Raw genomic sequence first — 17568 nt, forward strand, 5'->3', positions numbered from 1 at the left:
TGTAGATCCCTTGTCCAAGGAAGCTATTACTGGGTACTTGATAAAGGATGGTTCAGTCAAGCTTTCAGTAGAAGCCACTGTCAGGTCCTCAACTAAGGCATCTACTGTCGAGGTTTCAACAATGGAAACTGTTGTCAGGTCCTCAGTTAAGGAAGCTGATGTTGAACCTTCATCATAGAAGGTTGATGTTAGACCCTCATCTGAGAAAGCTGCTGTTAAACCTTCATCAGAGGATGCTACTGTCAGGCCCTCAACTGAGGAAGCAGTTACCAAGCCCATGTCTGAGGAACCTGTTGCTGGACTTTTATTGTATGAAACTTCAGCCAGGTCCTCACCAGATCCTGCTGCTAGACCCTCCTTAGTTGGGCTTGTTGCTAGACTCTCAATTGAAGAAGCAGTTGATGGGCCCTTGTCAAGAGAAATTGTTGCTGGGACCCCCTTGTCAAGAGAAGCCGTTGCTGGGTCCTTGTCAGAAGCTGCTGTTGAGCCATCAGAAGCTATTACAAAGTTCTTATCAGGAGCCGTTGCCAATTCATCAGGAGAAACAGTAGTTGAACCCTCTTCAAATGTTGCTGCTAACCCCTGTTCAGAAGTTACTGCTGGGTCCTCTTCAGGAGAAGCTGTTGTTAGGCCAACATTGGAAACTGTTACTGGGCCGTCAACAGAAATTGCTGCTAAGCCCTCATAAGGAGAAGCTGCTGTCAGGCTGTCATCAGGGGAAACTGCTGCAATGCCTTCATCATTAGTTACTGCCAGGCTCTCATTAGAAGAAGCTGCTGTCAGACCCTCATCAGTGGAAGTTATTGCCATGTCCTCATCAGGAAAAGCTGTTGCCAAGCTGTCATCAAGTAAGATTGTTGCTAGATCTTCGTCAGAAAAGACTGTTGCCAGGTCGTCATCAGGTAAAGCTGTTGCCAGGTCCTTACTAGGAAAAATTGTTGTTAGGTCCTTAATGGGAAAAGCTGTTGCCTGGTCCTCATTGTGGAAAACTGTTGCCAGGTCCTTATCAGGAACAGATGTTGCCAGGTCATCATCAGGAGCAGCAGTTGCTGAACCCTCATCAGAAGCTGCTGGGACCTCGTCATGGGTTATCAGACCCTTGTTGTCAGAAGCTGCTAGGCTTTCTTCAGAAGTGGTTGGGTCCTCATGGAAAGCTGTTTCTGAGCCTTCATCAAAAATTGCAAGCCCTTCATTAGAAATCCCTGGACTCACATCGGTTACTGAACTTTCATTACTGGGAAAAGTTATTTATTACTGACAGGTATTTGAGTGGCATATCTCATACTTAACAGTTTTGGAGTGAAATATAACTGTTCAGAACTTGAGAAAGAGAAAAGCTCAACAGAAGGCAATCCTGGTCCTAGAATTTCATGAGATTAATATGAAACCTTCCTTTTTCTAGATCCATCTTGTGCAATGAAAAAGAACAACTTACCTTACTTCGTCTTCCTGCAAAGGATGGGAACCCCCAGCCAGTTACTATCATTGAAGTTGGTGCAGGCTTCGGTGTTTGTCCCAAAAATCTTTGTGAGTTACTTGTTCACAAGTATTCTGTACAAAGTGTGGGAAAGGGATGATTTATTACGTGTATGTAAGGAATATTAGGTTTTTATCTATCTGTATCTCTGATGCCCGTTCCCATCGGGAACTCCCAATAAGGAGATGGCCACAGCAAAAGTCTCCACGTATCCCTGTCCTTACAAGCCTCCCTCACATACACCATTCCATGTTTTATTCCACCATTTTTCTCTCTCCAGTACTCTTCTACTCTATTTGTCCATGTCACAGATGGTCTTCCTCTCACACTAACCCCTGTAATTGTACTATCAAACACTCTCCATGTAAACTTGAATTGCATTCTTTTCACATGCCCAAACCACCTCAAATGATTATGTTTCACTGACTCTACCACTTTGCAGTTCATTCCCTTTACATTCCTTGCCATACCACATCTTTCATGTACCACATTTCTTTCATCGTTCCATCCAGTCAAACCACATGTTCCTCTCAAATAGCTCATTTCTGCAGCCTGGATTCTTGCCCTCTTTGACTTATTCCATGTCCATGTTTCACATGCATAGGTCAGGGATGAGAGGACTATGGAGTTCTTTTTTCACTTCTATCCTTACATCTTAATCCTTCATTATTCTGGTAAGTTACCCAGTGACTCTTCTACCCTCTCCTGCTCTCTCTCACTTAACCCTCCTTCCATCTCTCCAAACTTACCCAAGATAGCTCCTAAACACTTCAATTCTTTTACCTCCTCCAGTCTTTATCCCCCCATATCCATAACTATATGCTTTGTTTTTTCACTATATGGTAGGCAGCCAAAAACCACTGAGTCATATTACCAGCACTACCCACTTGGGTACTGGGAGAGTTAGTGATGGCTGCACAGAGCTAACTCTTATGTGGTTGTCAAGCTACACTCCTCTGACTCAGGTAGCTGTCGTTTCTCTCTGCTTCACCCACATGTGGACTACTGGCATTCTGTCCACAGCTATACAGTCTCTCCCTGTCATAGATAACACTTGATAAAACTTAACTCACCCAATTCGTTCTTTGTAACTATATATTCATGCTCAGTATTTTACTTTTATGTTTTTGTTGAACAGACTGTGTTCAAATGACTTGCGTTGGGTCGGATGCAGAGGAGGATTTGAAGATTGCCGTACAGAGGCTCTTTTCCAGTGATGACAAACCAACCAACCGTTCTGTGGAGTATTTACTTTAATCAGGTTAGAGTGAATCAGGTCAATGTATGACTTTCCTGTGCAGTATTATAATGTATAGGCTTAGGGAGTTGATGTGAAACTTGTGTAAAATTTGAGAAGTGTGGTGGTTAGCATATGACATGGAGATTAAGTAAAATGTGGTGGGGAATATGACAAACCTGACAGGGTTATATGGCTGGCTTGTTGGTAAACATGTTATAATGTGTATAACATTCTGGCCTTGTGTTTTTGACAGACTTGGTGATAGATATTTCATAAACTTTATCCACTACTTGAAAATTGAAGTAGAATTAGAAATAGTGGAACCATGAAATTTTCTCTCCTTGTTAGCTTTACACTTTTGTTAGATTTTTGTATCTGACACCAGTCACAAATTCCAAGAATATCAATTTTTTTCCACGTTTGATAAGATGGCCACTTGACTTAAATATTTTAATGAAAAAAATTTTTGATATCTTGACAATTAAACTTTTATTTCATATGCTTAGACAGTTAGTCATTTGTCAGGACTGAGAAACAAATTCATAAGCCATTTTCTGACTATATCATTACCTTCTGGAAGGAGGTAAATAAAGTGCGTAAAACAAGGGAGCAAATGGGAACATGTTGAAGGGGGCTAATGGGGAGGTGATGACAAGTAGTGGTGATGTGAGAAGGAGATGGAGTGAGTATTTTGAAGGTTTGTTGAATGTGTTTGATGATAGAGTGGCAGATATAGGGTGTTTTGGTCGAGGTGGTGTGCAAAGTGAGAGGGTTAGGGAAATTGATTTGGTAAACAGAGAAGAGGTAGTAAAAGCTTTGCGGAAGATGAAAGCCGGCAAGGCAGCAGGTTTGGATGGTATTGCAGTGGAATCTATTAAAAAAGGGGGTGACTGTATTGTTGACTGGTTGGTAAGGTTATTTAATGTATGTATGATTCATGGTGAGGTGCCTGAGGATTGGCGGAATGCTTGCATATTGCCATTGTACAAAGGCAAAGGGGATAAGAGTGAGTGCTCAAATTACAGAGGTATAAGTTTGTTGAGTATTCCTGGTAAATTATATGGGAGGGTATTGGTTGAGAGGGTAAAGGCATGTACAGAGCATCAGATTGGGGAAGAGCAGTGTGGTTTCAGAAGTGGTGGAGGATGTGTGGATCAGGTGTTTGCTTTGAAGAATGTATGTGAGAAATACTTAGAAAAACAAGTGGATTTGTATGTAGCATTTATGGATCTGGAGAAGGCATATGATAGATTGATAGAGATGTTCTGTGGAAGGTATTAAGAATATATGGTGTGGGAGGCAAGTTCTTAGAAGCAGTGAAAAGTTTTTATCGAGGATGTAAGGCATGTGTACGTGTAGGAAGAGAGAAAAGTGATTGGTTCTCAGTGAATGTAGGTTTGCGGCAGGGGTGTGTGATGTCTCCATGGTTGTTTAATTTGTTTATGGATGGGGTTGTTAGGGAGGTGAATGGAAGAGTTTTGGAAAGAGGGGCAAGTATGCAGTCTGTTGTGGATGAGAGAGCTTGGGAAGTGAGTCAGTTGTTCGCTGATGATAACAGCGCTGGTGGCTGATTCATGTGAGAAACTGCAGAAGCTGGTGACCGAGTTTGGTAAAGTGTGTGAAAGAAGAAAGTTGAGAGTAAATGTGAATAAGAGCAAGGTTATTAGGTACAGTAGGGTTGAGGGTCAAGTTAATTGGGAGGTAAGTTTGAATGGAGAAAAACTGGAGGAAGTAAAGTGTTTTAGATATCTGGGAGTGGATCAGGCAGCGGATGGAACCATGGAAACGGAAGTGAATCATAGGGTGGGGGAGGGGGCGAAAATTCTGGGAACCTTGAAGAATGTGTGGCAGTCGAGAACATTATCTCGGAAAGCAAAAATGGGTATGTTTGAAGGAATAGTGGTTCCAACAATGTTGTATGGTTGCGAGGCGTGGGCTATGGATAGAGTTGTGCGCAGGAGGGTAGATGTGCTGGAAATGAGATGTTTGAGGTCAATATGTGGTGTGAGGTGGTCTGATCGAGCAAGTAATAATAGGTTAAGAGAGATGGGTGGAAATAAAAAGTGTGTGGTTGAGAGAGCAGAATAGGGTGTTTTGAAGTGGTTTGGTCACCTGGAGAGAATGAGTGAGGAAAGATTGACAAAGAGGATATATATGAGATTGACAAAGAGGATATATATGTCAGAGGTGGAGGGAACAAGGAGAAGTGGGAGACCAAATTGGAGGTGGAAAGATGGAGTGAAAAAAATTTTGAGTGATCGAGGCCTGAACATGCAGGAGGGTGAAAGATGTTCAAGGAATAGAGTGAATTGGAACGATGTGGTATACCGGGGTCGACGTGCTGTCAATGGATTGAACCAGGGCATGTGAAGCATCTGGGGTAAACCATGGAAAGTTTTGTGGGGCCTGGATGTGCAAAGGGAGCTGTGGTTTCGGTGCATTATTACATGACAGCTAGAGACTGAATGTGAACGAATGGGGCCTTTGTTGTCTTTTCCTAGTGCCACCTTGCACACATGAGGGGGGAGGGGGTTGTTATTTCATGTGTGACGAGGTGGCGATGGGAATGAATAAAAGCAGACAGTATGAATTATGTACATGTGTGTATATGTATATGTCTATGTGTGTATATATATGTATACGTTGAGATGTATAGGTATGTATATTTGCGTGTGTGGATGTGTATGTGTATACATGCATATGTGGGTGGGTTGGGCCATTCTTTCGTCTGTTTCCTTGCGCTACCTCGCTAATGCGGGAGACAGCGACAAAGCAAAATAAATAAATGAATAATATAAATTATTTATTTTTTATTATACTTTGTCGCTGTCTCCCGCGTTTGCGAGGTAGCGCAAGGAAACAGACGAAAGAAATGGCCCAACCCCCCCCATACACATGTATATACATACGTCCACACACGCAAATATACATACCTACACAGCTTTCCATGGTTTACCCCAGACGCTTCACATGCCTTGATTCAATCCACTGACAGCACGTCAACCCCGGTATACCACATCGCTCCAGTTCACTCTATTCCTTGCCCTCCTTTCACCCTCCTGCATGTTCAGGCCCCAATCACACAAAATCTTTTTCACTCCATCTTTCCACCTCCAATTTGGTCTCCCTCTTCTCCTTGTTCCCTCCACCTCCGACACATATATCCTCTTGGTCAATCTTTCCTCACTCATTCTCTCCATGTGCCCAAACCACTTCAAAACACCCTCTTCTGCTTCTCAACCACGCTCTTTTTATTTCCACACATCTCTCTTACCCTTATGTTACTCACTCGATCAAACCACCTCACACCACACATTGTCCTCAAACATCTCATTTCCAGCACATCCATCCTCCTGCGCACAACTCTATCCATAGCCCACGCCTCGCAACCATACAACATTGTTGGAACCACTATTCCTTCAAACATACCCATTTTTGCTTTCCGAGATAATGTTCTCGACTTCCACACATTCTTCAAGGCCCCCAGGATTTTCGCCCCCTCCCCCACCCTATGATCCACTTCCGCTTCCATGGTTCCATCCGCTGCCAGATCCACTCCCAGATATCTAAAACACTTCACTTCCTCCAGTTTTTCTCCATTCAAACTCACCTCCCAATTGACTTGACCCTCAACCCTACTGTACCTAATAACCTTGCTCTTATTCACATTTACTCTTAACTTTCTTCTTCCACACACTTTTCCAAACTCAGTCACCAGCTTCTGCAGTTTCTCACATGAATCAGCCACCAGTGCTGTATCATCAGCGAACAACAACTGACTCACTTCCCAAGCTCTCTCATCCCCAACAGACTTCATACTTGCCCCTCTTTCCAAAACTCTTGCATTTACCTCCCTAACAACCCCATCCATAAACAAATTAAACAACCATGGAGACATCACACACCCCTGCCGCAAACCTACATTCACTGAGAACCAATCACTTTCCTCTCTTCCTACACGTACACATGCCTTACATCCTCGATAAAAACTTTTCACTGCTTCTAACAACTTTCCTCCCACACCATATATTCTTAATACCTTCCACAGAGCATCTCTATCAACTCTATCATATGCCTTCTCCAGATCCATAAATGCTACATACAAATCCATTTGCTTTTCTAAGTATTTCTCACATACATTCTTCAAAGCAAACACCTGATCCACACATCCTCTACCACTTCTGAAACCACAGTGCTCTTCCCCAATCTGATGCTCTGTACATGCCTTCACCCTCTCAATCAATACCCTCCCATATAATTTACCAGGAATACTCAACAAACTTATACCTCTGTAATTTGAGCACTCACTCTTATCCCCTTTGCCTTTGTACAATGGCACTATGCACGCATTCCGCCAATCCTCAGGCACCTCACCATGAGTCATACATACATTAAATAACCTTACCAACCAGTCAACAATATCATTACTTTTTCATTGGGATCATTGATTCAGGCTTTCAATATGATACTATTCTTACTACTTTTTTTTAGAATTATTGATCTATGTCTTATGTATGACACAATTCTTGGAGTAGACTTGATTATTTCTCATAATTTTGATATAGAAGTATAGAACATAGTAGAACACTGGTTTTGAAGCTGCATTTTTTTTTTTTTTATATATAAATCTTTGAAAATAGGACATAATGTAATGCAGTATTATGAGAAAACATTCATTGTCATTAGTTCTAGTCTTTTGATTATGAAGTGGATGGATTTGATTTAAGGTATAAGAGGCAGGATAGATATGATTCAAATGGTGAAATCAAAGATACTACAGATAGATATGAAATTTGTTACCATTAGAAAATTCTCATCAGATACTGAGTTGTAAATTGATTGTTTCCTCAAAGGCTCAGTCTTCTGTTCTTAACGCTACCTCGCTAACACAGGAAATGGCGAATATGTATGTATGAAAGATCATTTTAACAGTTAATTTTTTCTTTTATTTATGAAAATACCATTTTCATAGTACACAATTTTAGCTTTGGAGTATCTTCAGTAAAGGTTCGTGATTTTTTTTCCATTATATTTAAATACTACTGCCATAATGAGGTATCATCTGTTGCAAATGAATGACAGCCATGTTTGCACACATTTTTAGGGTTGAAATATGAAAATTTAATTCAGCATACCTTCTATCCCTCAGAATGAGGTATCAAGCTGGGGTTTGATGAGTAATGCACCAGCTAATGTCCACCTCTGCTCTGGACCAAATGCTGAACTGGATTATGACACTGCCATCACCCAGGTGGGTTTAACATATAGGGGAAAAAGAATAGTTTCCAGGTATTCCCTGCATGTTGTAGAAGGCGACTAAAAGGGAAGGGAGCGGGGGGGCTAGAAATCCTCTCTCTCTCTCTCTCTCTCTCTCTCTCTCTCTCTGAACTTGATGTATGCACTTGTTTGATGCCGAAAGATAATCTGCATCGGCTGATATATAGATCTCTCACAACTGGCTCAAACTAGACACCTTCCCATCCGCCTACACACACACACACACACACACACACACACACACACACACACACATACGTCTTACCTTGTATCATAGCTCAATCATATAAGTGTTAGTAAATATACATAACATATTTCATCCCTCCTACACAATAAGAATGATAGTTTATTATACATCAATGAGGTGAACATGTCATTAGAGTCACTTATTTATTCATGGCATCTTTGAGTTTGATAAAGAAGACATAAAACTTACATTAACATTTCATGGGACCAGATATGCATATATATATATATATATATATATATATATATATTATCCCTGGGGATAGGGGATTAAGAATACTTCCCACGTATTCCCTGCGTGTCGTAGAAGGCGACTCAAAGGGGAGGGAGCGGGGGGCTGGAAATCCTCCCCTCTCATTTTTTTTTTTTCCAAAAGAAGGCACAGAGGGGGCCAGGTGAGGATATTCCAAAAAAGGCCCAGTCCTCTGTTCTTAACGCTACCTCGCTAACGCGGGAAATGGCGAATAGTTTAAAAGAAAGAAAGAATATATATATATATATATATATATATATATATATATATATATATATATATATATATATATATATATATTTGCTTTGTCGCTGTCTCCCGCGTTTGCGAGATAGCGCAAGGAAACAGACAAAAGAAATGGCTCAACCCACCCCCATACACATGTATATACATACACGTCCACACACGCAAATATAATTACCTACACAGCTTTCCATGGTTTACCCCAGACGCTTCACATGCCCTGATTCAATCCACTGACAGCACGTTAACCCCGGTATACCACATCGATCCAATTCACTCTATTCCTTGCCCTCCTTTCACCCTCCTGCATGTTCAGGCCCCGATCACACAAAATCTTTTTCACTCCATCTTTCCACCTCCAATTTGGTCTCCCACTTCTCCTCGTTCCCTCCACCTCCGACACACATATCCTCTTGGTCAATCTTTCCTCACGCATTCTCTCCATGTGCCCAAACCATTTCAAAACACCCTCTTCTGCTCTCTCAACCATGCTCTTTTTATTTCCACACATCTCTCTTACCCTTACATTACTTACTCGATCAAAACACCTCACACCACACATTGTCCTCAAACATCTCATTTTCAGCACATCCACCCTCCTGCGCACAACTCTATCCATAGCCCACGCCTCGCAACTATACAACATTGTTGGAACCACTATTCCTTCAAACATAGCCATTTTTGCTTTCCGAGATAATGTTCTCGACTTCCACACATTCTTCAAGGCTCCCAGGATTTTCGCCCCCTCCCCCTCCCTATGATCCACTTCCGCTTCCATGGTTCCATCCGCTGCCAGATCCACTCCCAGATATCTAAAACACTTCACTTCCTCCAGTTTTTCTCCATTCAAACTTACCTCCCAATTGCCTTGACCCTCAACCCTACTGTACCTAATAACCTTGCTCTTATTCACATTTACTCTTAACTTTCTTCTTTCACACACTTTACCAAACTCAGTAACCAGCTTCTGCAGTTTCTCACATGAATCAGCCACCAGCGCTGCATCATCAGCGAACAACAACTGACTCACTTCCCAAGCTCTCTCATCCACAACAGACTTCATACTTACCCCTCTTTCCAAAACTCTTGCATTCACCTCCCTAACAACCCCATCCATAAACAAATTAAACAACCATGGAGACATCACACACCCCTGCCGCAAACCTACATTCACTGAGAACCAATCACTTTCCTCTCTTCCTACACGTACACATGCCTTACATCCTCGATAAAAACTTTTCACTGCTTCTAACAACTTTCCTCCCACACCATATATTCTTAATACCTTCCACAGAGCATCTCTATCAACTCTATCATATGCCTTCTCCAGATCCGTAAATGCTACATACAAATCCATTTGCTTTTCTAAGTATTTCTCACATACATTCTTCAAAGCAAACACCTGATCCACACATCCTCTACCACTTCTGAAACCACACTGCTCTCTTCCCCAATCTGATGCTCTGTACATGCCTTCACCCTCTCAAAGAGAGACTTTTGGATGTTAATGTGCTGAGAGGTGCAACTGGAGAGATGTCTGATCATTATCTTGTGGAGGCTAAGGTGAAGATTTGTATGGGTTTTCAGAAAAGAAGAGTGAATGTTGGGGTGAAGAGGGTGGTGAGAGTAAGTGAGCTTGGGAAGGAGACTTGTGTGAGGAAGTACCAGGAGAGACTGAGTACAGAATGGAAAAAGGTGAGAACAATGGAAGTAAGGGGAGTGAGGGAGGAATGGGATGTATTTAGGGAATCAGTGATGGATTGCGCAAAAGATGCTTGTGGCATGAGAAGAGTGGGAGGTGGGTTGATTAGAAAGGGTAGTGAGTGGTGGGATGAAGAAGTAAGATTATTAGTGAAAGAGAAGAGAGAAGCATTTGGACGATTTTTTGCAGGGAAAAAATGCAATTGAGTGGGAGATGTATAAAAGAAAGAGACAGGAGGTCAAGAGAAAGGTGCAAGAGGTGAAAAAGAGGGCAAATGAGAGTTGGGGTGAGAGAGTATCATTAAATTTTAGGGAGAATAAAAAGATGTTCTGGAAGGAGGTAAATAAAGTGCGTAAGACAAGGGAGCTAATGGGAACTTCAGTGAAGGGCGCAAATGGGGAGGTGATAACAAGTAGTGGTGATGTGAGAAGAAGATGGAGTGAGTATTTTGAAGGTTTGTTGAATGTGTTTGGTGATAGAGTGGTAGATATAGGGTGTTTTGGTCGAGGTGGTGTGCAAAGTGAGAGGGTTAGGGAAAATGATTTGGTAAACAGAGAAGAGGTAGTAAAAGCTTTGCGGAAGATGAAAGCCGGCAAGGCAGCAGGTTTGGATGGTATTGCAGTGGAATTTATTAAAAAAGGGGGTGACTGTATTATTGACTGGTTGGTAAGGTTATTTAATATATGTATGACTCATGGTGAGGTGCCTGAGGATTGGCGGAATGCGTGCATATTGCCATTGTACAAAGGCAAAGGGGTTTAAGAGTGAGTGCTCAAATTTCAGAGGTATAAGTTTGTTGAGTATTCCTGGTAAATTATATGGGAGGGTATTGATTGAGAGGATGAAGGCATGTACAGAGCATCAGATTGGGGAAGAGCAGTGTGGTTTCAGAAGTGGTAGAGGATGTGTGGATCAGGTGTTTGCTTTGAAGAATGTATGTGAGAAATTTTCCAAAAGAAGGAACAGAGAAGGGGGCTAGGTGAGGGTATTCCCTCAAGGGCCCAGTCCTCTGTTCTTGACGCTACCTCGCTACGCGGGAAATGGCGAATAGTATAAATATATATATATATATATATATATATATATATATATATATATATATATATATATATATATATATATATTTGTTTGTTTCAAACTATTCGCCATTTCCCGCATTAGCGAGGTAGCGTTAAGAACAGAGGACTGGGCCTTTGAGGGAATACCCTCACCTGGCCCCCTTCTCTGTTCATTCTTTTGGGAAAAAAAAAATTAATTCATACTTGCTGCCCCTACTCACTCCCGCCCCCACCCCACCACACACAAAATGACACCCCCTCCCCTACATGCGTGCGAGGTGACGCCAGGAAAAGACAACAAAGGCCACACTCATTCACACTCAGTCTCCAGCTGTCATGCGTAATGCACCGAAACCACAGCTCCCCCTCCACACCCAGGCCCCACAGAACTCTCCATGGTTCACCCCAAACGCTTTACACGCCCTAGTTCAATCATTGACAGCACATCAACCCCGGTATACCACACCGTTCCAATTCACTCCATTCCCCGCACGCCCACCCCCCTCCTGCATGTCCAAGCCCCGACCGCTCAAAATCCCCTTCACTCCATCCCTCCACCTCCAATCCAGTCTCCCTCCTCTCCTCATTCCCTCCACATCTGACACATATCCTCCCTGTCAATCCTTCCCCACACGTTCTCTCCATGTGACCAAACCACCTCAATACACCCTCTTCTGCTCTCAACCACACTCTTTCCATTACCACTCATCTGTCCTACCCCCTCATGACTCACTCAATCAAACCACGTCACACCACATATCGTCCCCAAACATCAGATCTCCAACACATCCACCCCACTCCACACAACCCTATCCATCGCCCATATATATAAATATATATATACTTTCATACTTATTCACTGTTTCCCGAATTTGTGAGGTAACACTAAGAACAGATGAAGAAAAGACCTTATTTACTCTCATCCATTCTCTAGCTGTCATGTGTAATGCACCAGAACCACAGCTCCCTATCCACATCCAGGCCCCTAAGACCTTTCCATGGCTGCTTCATAAGCTCTAGTTCAGTCACTTGACAGCATGTCACCCCTATACACCACATAGCTCTAGTTCAATCTATCCAGTGCATCCCTTTCACCCTCTTTACCAAGCACTCAAAATCTTATCTATTTCATCCTTCCATTTACAATCTGGTTTCCCCATTCATCTTGTCCCCCAACTTTTGCTCAAGATTATACCATGTGAAAAATCTCCTTTGGAGAGACTGTCACTGAAAATACAGTCTTATCAAAAACTATCTCACTCCAAAGGAGTTCACATTTCCCTGCTGTTGGAAGTACTGCACCCCTGGGCTGTAGGAAACTATGAAAAGAGATCCTGTGTAACATCAGGGCCCCTTCTTAGAAATTGATTGTGGGGTAATCATACATATAATTAATGAATATAAATACATCTGGCAGAAAGAACACTACCTTCACATCTGCATGCTACAGAAAGTGACTAAGATAGTCAAGAGCAGGATGTTGGAAATCCTCCCCTTCTGTATCACTTTACAAAAGAGAGGAACTGGAGAAGGGGCCATGTAAGGATTTTTCCTCTTAAGGCTCAGTCATCTGTTCCTCATGTTATCTTACTCATGTGGGGATTGGTTAACATGCAAGAAAGATAAAAGAAAGAAGCATATGCAACATACTTTTCCTTAACAGCTTCCCAAGTTGGGCATTATAACTTTCATACTTGTTTTCTTGAAGACTGCCTCTGCAGGAATAACCTGTCCTAAAATATCATACGTCATAAAGGGCTACCAGTATCTACTAATTCAGATGAATAACAAAAATGCCACAAAGGTATATAATGTCATCATTCATTTGCATGCAGTGTGTGGTTTTTATGATTCTATCATTCATAAAATTCAAATACCTATCAGGTAAATTTTTCTAGGATATCAAAACAATCTGCTAAAAGAAAATTGACAGTTGGTCATGGTGTATCTAGAGCGTCCAGTACTTGTAGGTTTGATTGTAGGCATATGCTACACAGTACATTCATTGTAAATACACATCAGTATCGGGTAGACTTTTTAAGGATATATAATAAATAAATAAATATATATATATATATTTTTTTTTTTTTTTTTTTTTATATACTTTGTCGCTGTCTCCCGCGTTTGCGAGGTAGCGCAAGGAAACAGACGAAAGAAATGGCCCAACCCCCCCCCATACACATGTATATACATATGTCCACACACGCAAATATACATACCTACACAGCTTTCCATGGTTTACCCCAGACGCTTCACATGCCTTGCTTCAATCCACTGACAGCACGTCAACCCCGGTATACCACATCGCTCCAATTCACTCTATTCCTTGCCCTCCTTTCACCCTCCTGCATGTTCAGGCCCCGATCACACAAAATCTTTTTCACTCCATCTTTCCACCTCCAATTTGGTCTCCCTCTTCTCCTCGTTCCCTCCACCTCCGACACATATATCCTCTTGGTCAATCTTTCCTCACTCATTCTCTCCATGTGCCCAAACCACTTCAAAACACCCTCTTCTGCTCTCTCAACCACACTCTTTTTATTTCCACACATCTCTCTTACCCTTACGTTACTCACTCGATCAAACCACCTCACACCACACATTGTCCTCAAACATCTCATTTCCAGCACATCCATCCTCCTGCGCACAACTCTATCCATAGCCCATGCCTCGCAACCATACAACATTGTTGGAACCACTATTCCTTCAAACATACCCATTTTTGCTTTCCGAGATAATGTTCTCGACTTCCACACATTCTTCAAGGCTCCCAGAATTTTCGCCCCCTCCCCCACCCTATGATCCACTTCCGCTTCCATGGTTCCATCCGCTGCCAGATCCACTCCCAGATATCTAAAACACTTCACTTCCTCCAGTTTTTCTCCATTCAAACTCACCTCCCAATTGACTTGACCCTCAACCCTACTGTACCTAATAACCTTGCTCTTATTCACATTTACTCTTAACTTTCTTCTTCCACACACTTTACCAAACTCAGTCACCAGCTTCTGCAGTTTCTCACATGAATCAGCCACCAGCGCTGTATCATCAGCGAACAACAACTGACTCACTTCCCAAGCTCTCTCATCCCCAACTGACTTCATACTTGCCCCTCTTTCCAAAACTCTTGCATTTACCTCCCTAACAACCCCATCCATAAACAAATTAAACAACCATGGAGACATCACACACCCCTGCCGCAAACCTACATTCACTGAGAACCAATCACTTTCCTCTCTTCCTACACGTACACATGCCTTACATCCTCGATAAAAACTTTTCACTGCTTCTAACAACTTTCCTCCCACACCATATATTCTTAATACCTTCCACAGAGCATCTCTATCAACTCTATCATATGCCTTCTCCAGATCCATAAATGCTACATACAAATCCATTTGCTTTTCTAAGTATTTCTCACATACATTCTTCAAAGCAAACACCTGATCTACACATCCTCTACCACTTCTGAAACCACACTGCTCTTCCCCAATCTGATGCTCTGTACATGCCTTCACCCTCTCAATCAATACCCTCCCATATAATTTACCAGGAATACTCAACAAACTTATACCTCTGTAATTTGAGCACTCACCCTTATCCCCTTTGCCTTTGTACAATGGCACTATGCACGCATTCCGCCAATCCTCAGGCACCTCACCATGAGTCATACATACATTAAATAGCCTTACCAACCAGTCAACAATACAGTCACCCCCTTTTTTAATAAATTCCACTGCAATACCATCCAAACCTGCTGCCTTGCCGGCTTTCATCTTCCGCAAAGCTTTCACTATTGACTGGTTGGTAAGGTTATTTGATGTATGTATGATTCATGGTGAGGTGCCTGAGGATTGGCGGAATGCGTGCATAGTGCCATTGTACAAAGGCAAAGGGGATAAGAGTGAGTGCTCAAATTACAGAGGTATAAGTTTGTTGAGTATTCCTGGTAAATTATATGGGAGGGTATTGATTGAGAGGGTGAAGGCATGTACAGAGCATCAGATTGGGGAAGAGCACTGTGGTTTCAGAAGTGGTAGAGGATGTGTGGATCAGGTGTTTGCTTTGAAGAATGTATGTGAGAAATACTTAGAAAAGCAAATGGATTTGTATGTAGCATTTATGGATCTGGAGAAGGCATATGATAGAGTTGATAGAGATGCTCTGTGGAAGGTATTAAGAATATATGGTGTGGGAGGCAAGTTGTCAGAAGCAGTGAAAAGTTTTTATCGAGGATGTAAGGCATGTGTACTTGTAGGAAGAGAGGAAAGTGATTGGTTCTCAGTGAATGTAGGTTTGCGGCAGGGGTGTGTGATGTCTCCATGGTTGTTTAATTTGTTTATGGATGGGGTTGTTAGGGAGGTGAATGCAAGAGTTTTGGAAAGAGGGGCAAGTATGAAGTCTGTTGGGGATGAGAGAGCTTGGGAAGTGAGTCAGTTGTTCGCTGATGATACAGTGCTGGTGGCTGATTCATGTGAGAAACTGCAGAAGCTGGTGACTGAGTTTGGTAAAGTGTGTGAAAGAAGAAAGTTAAGAGTAAATGTGAATAAGAGCAAGGTTATTAGGTACAGTAGGGTTGAGGGTCAAGTCCATTGGGAGGTAAGTTTGAATGGAGAAAAACTGGAGGAAGTAAAGTGTTTTAGATATCTGGGAGTGGATCTGGCAGTGGATGGAACCATGGAAGCGGAAGTGGATCATAGGGTGGGGGAGGGGGCGAAAATTCTGGGAGCCTTGAAGAATGTGTGGAAGTCGTGAACATTATCTCGGAAACAAAAATGGGTATGTTTGAAGGAATAGTGGTTCCAACAATGTTGTATGGTTGCAAAGCATGGGCTATGGATAGAGTTGTGTGCAGGAGGGTGGATGTGCTGGAAATGAGATGTTTGAGGACAATGTGTGGTGTGAGGTGGTTTGATCGAGTAAGTAACGTATGGGTAAGAGAGATGTGTGGAAATAAAAAGAGCGTGGTTGAGAGAGCAGAAGAGGGTGTTTTGAAATGGTTTGGGCACATGGAGAGAATGAGGATATATGTGTTGGAGGTGGAGGGAACGAGGAGAAGTGGGAGACCAAATTGGAGGTGGAAAGATGGAGTGAAAAAGATTTTGTGTGATTGGGGCCTTATGTCTTTCAGATATGGTTTTCCAGCTTTTGAATGTTATATTTATGTAAACTATGTAAATCATTACTTAACATTTGAAAATTATTTATAGTAATTACCCAAAATTCTTTCTTGTCCATGCTTGTGACAGGTGTAATGTAGACTAGGGAACAGAGTGGTCTTTACATAAGATGAAATGCTGGGATTGGATACCATTATGAAGCAAATACCACAGAAAATCTGAAATAACTGTGATTCATTACTGCCTTCAAATCTTAAATAGAGCACAGGAAAATGAATGATAGCATTTACAGGCCACACATGTTGAACCCACATAGGTTTGAATCCAGGATGTGATAGTCAGTTTATAGTCAACACAAGCTGTTCATCATCCATTGTGGGCTGGTCAGTAAAATGGGACTAGGCTTAGGCTAGGGTACATGTACATATAGTGTAACCAAGGTGGCTCTGATTAGGGTTCTCAGTTGCCTGTGCTGTCTCAGTTGAAAAAAGATAGAGGGAAAAGAACATTGGGTAAAGTTTAACCAAATGGTACTCTGTTAGATTGGATCAGGAGAATTATATCATGATTATATATATCAGGAAAGATTGGTGACAGCTGTGTAGTGAGCCAGGACTTCAGGGGTTGTCAGGTTGCACTCCTCTGACCCAGTTAGCTGCCTTTTCTTTCTGACTCACCCACACATGGACAGTTGGCACTCTGTCCACAAACACACAATCTTGCCATGTCATACATAACACTTGACAAAACTTAATTCACACAGCTCATTCTTTGTAGCTCATAGATTTTTCCACAATGAACTCTTATGTGCTATCCCTCTAGTTTGGCAAAAGGGGAGGAGCAGTAAATAAAAGTAGTTGGTAGGAACATTTAAGCTGAAGCTTTAGGTAGGTGGAGTCAATAGGAATATTAGTTAGGAGCCTCTCCAAACACTGTGCAAACACTCTCCAAA

At 42.1% G+C, this 17568-nt stretch overlaps 1 protein-coding gene across 25 annotated transcripts in view; it reads left to right on the forward strand.

Moving 5' to 3' along the window:
* Positions 1-17568, forward strand: part of LOC139762982 (negative elongation factor D-like) — a 303098-nt gene that overhangs the window by 152196 nt on the left and 133334 nt on the right. For 2 of the 25 annotated variants that reach the window (XM_071688467.1, XM_071688464.1), the window contains one exon: positions 2616-2738. The exons of the other annotated variants lie outside the window; for them this stretch is intronic. The gene's annotated coding sequence lies outside the window, so the exon portion shown is untranslated. The remainder of the gene's footprint in view (positions 1-2615; positions 2739-17568) is intronic. 25 annotated transcript variants of the gene reach the window in all.

The sequence above is a fragment of the Panulirus ornatus genome, chromosome 45 (genome assembly GCF_036320965.1).
Source record: "Panulirus ornatus isolate Po-2019 chromosome 45, ASM3632096v1, whole genome shotgun sequence".
NCBI classification, from domain to species: Eukaryota; Metazoa; Arthropoda; class Malacostraca; order Decapoda; family Palinuridae; genus Panulirus; species Panulirus ornatus.